The sequence below is a fragment of the Camelus ferus genome, chromosome 13 (assembly GCF_009834535.1).
Source record: "Camelus ferus isolate YT-003-E chromosome 13, BCGSAC_Cfer_1.0, whole genome shotgun sequence".
In the NCBI taxonomy this organism is placed as follows: Eukaryota; Metazoa; Chordata; class Mammalia; order Artiodactyla; family Camelidae; genus Camelus; species Camelus ferus.
Window position 1 is genome coordinate 67,572,634 of NC_045708.1, and position 4,880 is coordinate 67,577,513.

The window sequence follows — 4,880 nt, forward strand, 5'->3', positions numbered from 1 at the left end:
AATGGAACCTACCCTCACTTGGACCAGCCTTCTCCTGGGCTTGCCCCCACCTGTGCTTAGCCTCTCCTGTTCCTGCCCTAAGCTGGTCCTGCCCTAAGCTGGTCCTGCCCTCTCCCGGGCCTGCCCTTTCCTTGGCCTGCTTGCTCCTGGTCCTTCCCACTATCTCCTGGGCTTCCCCTCACCTGGGCCTGCCCTGTCCTTTGCCCGCCCTCATCTGGTCCTGCCCTCTCTGAACTGCCCTCTCCTGTGCCTGCTCTCACCTGGGCCTGCACGGTCCTGGGCCTGCCGTTGCCTGGACCTGCCCACTATCTCCTGGGGCTTCCCTCTCCTGGGCCTGCCTTCTCCTGGGCCTGCCCTCACGTGGGTCTGCCCTCGGGTTTGTCTGCCCACCACTAGGACTGCCCTCTTCTGGGCCTGCCCTCACCTGGGCCAGCCCTCTCCTGGTCCTGCCCACTATCTCCTTGGCCTCCACTCACCTGGCCTGCCCTCTCCTGGACCTGCCCTCTCCTGGCCTGCCCACACCTGGGCCTGCCTTCTCCTGGCCTGCCCACACCTGGGCCTGCCTTCTCCTGGTCTTGCCCTCTCTCTCCTGGGGAAGTAAGCCAGAAAGAGAAAGAAAATACCATATGAGATCACTCACATATGGAATCTAAAAAAAAAAACCAAAATATAAATACAAAACAGTAACTCATAGACATAGAATACAAACTTGTGGTTGCCAAGCGGGTGGGGGTAGGAAAGGACAGACTGGGAGTTCAAAATTTGTAGATACTGACAGGCACATGTAGAATAGATAAACAAGATTATACTGTATAGCACAGGGAAATACATACATACAAGGTCTTATGGTAGCTCACAAGGAAAAAAAATGTGACAATGAATATATGTATGTTCATGTATAACTGAAAATTGTGCTCAACACTGGAAATTGACACAACATTGTAAACTGACTATAAGTCAATAAAAAAAATGTTAAAAAAAAAGTGCTCCATTCAGACCTATGGTTACATGCTGATCTTTAGGGACAGAGACTAGGTTGGAAACCTAAATGTACAGACTGGGAAGAGAAAGGGATTTCAACTATTCTGACCAATTCCTGTTGAATGAAACAGAGAGGCCAAGCCCTCCCATTCAAAGTGCCCAGTTGTTGAGAAGACCCACTGCAGGGCAGGAGACGGGAAGGAACCTCCTTAACAAAGGTCCCAGATGAGAAAATGGCCCAGTGACACTCACTCAGCCCAGAGGGCCTTCAGCCTGAATGTCAACGTGGAGAACCCGGGCAGAAGTGGGGTGAGCCCTTCCCCTCACCTGCGACAAGGTGGACGCAGTTTTCAGCACCCCCCTCACCACCCACCTGTCCAGCCTTCCTCACTGAGTCACAAGGAACTGGGGGTGGAAAGGATTTCAGCCTCATGTGTTTGGCCCTGGGCGGGGCTGGGATTCCCCTTCCATCTGAGTGGAGGGCAATGATGTCCCCGGAATAGGGTTTTGTGTCTGGAATCAGCTGCTCCAAGTGCCCCGTGTGGGTGTTTCCTGGCACCACAATCTAGAGGGGATGACCTGACAAATTCTGTCTGATGACAATCCAAATGCTTTACCGAGTCTTTTATAGTCAGCATTATAACGTTTATAGTAAAGGGCTGAGCCCAGACACAGCAGAAGTCAACCTCTGCGCTACCTCATGAGATCTGCCCAGGCCACAGCACTGGATGTAATTTACTCTCATAAATTCCCTCTCCATTAAATGTGAGCTCACACTTGACCTTAGCTACTTCAACAACCTCCCATTTAGGTTCCTGGGGAAGGTTCTCACATACAACATCCAGGGCTTATGATAGTGACCCCAAAGCATCCCAAATGTTAGAGACATGTACACCTAAGATACACTTCTCGGGGAGAGATCTCTCTATTAAAACAGCTACTCCAGGTAGTGGATAAGAGAGCAGTGTTGTCTGAACACGTCCTGCCACACACAGGATGCAAGTCAACATTCGGACAGGCTCAAGTTGTGTTTATCTTTGTTCATGGTCCCTGCTTCTTTTTGTAAAGTCTTGTAAGTTTACTTTCTCTCAGATGTTCTGATATTCTTCTTACTCAAATTAGTAATTTCTGTTCTCTGTATTATTAGTCTACTTAGAAAATGGAATAGTACTAAGACAGATTGGCAATCTGTTACGAGCCAATGAAGGCAAACTTTCAGGTAGGTTCCTAACAAAGACGTGTCTGTTACAATGAAAGCCCATATTGACAGGGTCTATGAATGATTTGCATTTACTACTGGGGTTTTTTTAACTCATATATAGCTAATTTGCATTTTCCCCAAATCCATTTTTGCTTACTAACCCTACAGTTGATACCCTTACGATTTAACTCATCAAAAGCAATCACTTAAGCACTGTACGCAGGCATGTTTGTGGCCTGCGTTCTCATAGGCTGCCCAAGCACGACACAAACATGAGACTAAGCTCATCAGGAAATGACTGGTGCATGTGACCCAGGCCACACCAACTCATCTAATGCCCTGCGCCAGCAACCACAGCAGGAGGCGCCGTAAAATCTATGGAATTCTTCTGCCAGCTCTGAGCTGACAACAGTACTTACAGGTTCCGGGGGCCTCACGCCAGCCAGGGGAGCGCACACACGCGGCGCTGCTGCACCGGCCAGGGGCAGGGTCCAGCCAACGTCCCCGCTGTTCGGTGGATTGTACACTTGGACATTTCTGGCCAGTCCTCTCACCACTGAGAAAAGAAAAGGCAACACATATTTCTTATGCCTGTTTACACATGGCAAGCTATCACTTACCCTGAACTTCTGCTCTGTAGTAGGAGAAATACTGACTTCCTTAAACTTTGAATTATCTACACACAAAAGCACATGAAAACTCTCCAAATCCACATTTAGCCAAACTCAGCCAGCTAGGGCCTTGGTCTCTAAGGAAGCTAAGTTGTTGTCAACAAAAACAAGGGAGTAAAAGTAGTAATACTGGGTTGGCCACAAAAGGACAAGGGACAAGGGGCAAGAGCGAGAAACTGGAAAAGCAGCTTCAGTTTTCCAGCACAGGTCATGGAGAGAGACACAAGAGGATTCTATCATCTCTGACTCTAAATGAGAACTGACAACACGGAGGACGTCCATCTAATCCGGGCAGCTAGATTAGCTGGTTTCAATCATTCATTTCTTCTCATTCAACAGACACTGAATGTCTTCTGTGATTCAAAGAAAAGGCAGACATAGGGAGAAATCAAAGATACACTCAGTTCTCAATTAACTGCCCCAATAGGGACTTAGAAAAACATGCAAATTAAATCCATGTATTATCTCCAAACTCCACTTTAGCAATAACATCATTTTTCTAGACCACTAATCTTTTGCCAAAAGATGTCATCCATACTTGCTTTCTTTGAGCCATCAGCACGTATATTTTTAAGCAAAAAAAAATATTTAGAGGTATGCACCGAAGCCTTTAAACAATACTACAAAGAATTGTAAAACCACTATAAACTGATTTCTTAACATATTAATAGCAAATGAAAGCACAGAGATTTCCAATGCCAAAAAGCACTTCAGCAGCAGAGAAATGTGCTATCAAGTAACACGACCAGCAGATTTCAACAACCAACGCTGAAAGCTAGTGACAAAACACTGCTTCGTACAATTTACTGAGCACAAAGCAAAGCTCATGAACTTTTGTCAGTGACAGAGAACACTGATAACTAAACACATTTAGAAATCCTGAAGTTATCACTTCAGAAAAATGTCATTTTTATTTCATACACTAAAATATTAACAATTGGTGGGGGTTGGAAGGTAAACTGTGTAATTGTTACATTTTTATTCCGTCATTATGTATTTCCCAAATTTTCTCTCTACTTTAAACTTTACGCTATACTAAAAAGCAAAATGCATCATGAAGACGCTAAATTTGTCTGCCTTCTTACTTCCATGTTCTTCCAGTGTCTGGTGTACACCTTCCATCACCCTCAGGATAAGGGGGAACCACTGTAACGATGTCTGGGGCATCTGGCTGCAGATTCCTAAGAACAGCATCATTGGAAACAAAAAAGACAAGAGAGCAGCATTATGTAATCACATTTATAATTAAGGCTACAGGCAAACAGTATGTTACCTTAAAACCAAGACCACTTTTTAGCCAGGTAAAATTGTGAATTAACATCAGCGATCTTCTAAATCACGGTATTTCTCACTTTACGTGGAAAAACAATCTTCAGTAACAATATTCAGTGGTGGTACCTCTAAGGCATACTCACACTATAGGGTTAATCTTCTATAAAATGAATCTAATGGTATAGTCCCCTTGCTTAAAAAATTTAGTAGTTCTCCAGTACACAGAAGATTCAGTATATTATTTCTTAGCTTTACATATCAAATTGTTCACTCTAAGCCCCCAAACCCTATTTTCCAGTCTCTATACTTTTAACTCCTCCCCCTGACACACCGTGTATAGCTTAATCTTCTGCTATCCTCCCCACCACGTCACCCTCTGAAGATGCATGTTGCTTTGTGCCTTTAAGTCTCTACACACCCAGGACCCTTCATCTAGAACCCCTTCCCAATTCCCTGCCTAGAAAACTGACACCAATTATTTAAGCCCAGTTCATACATACCTGGGAACTCCTGTCTGACTCTCTCAGTCTCTCTCTCTCTCCTCTTGTTCCTGCAGCACTTTTTTTTTTTTTACTATGTCTGGTGTAGTGCTTTTAACACTATACTGCACTTACATAAGTGCTTCTTTGCTCCATATGAGAAAATTAAAGAAAACATTATACACTTACCTGTGTCCCCCAGAGCCTACCGTACTGTGGTAGGTGGGGGTGTGGGGGGCACAGTAGTGGGAAAATGAAGTGTGTCAATGAATGACC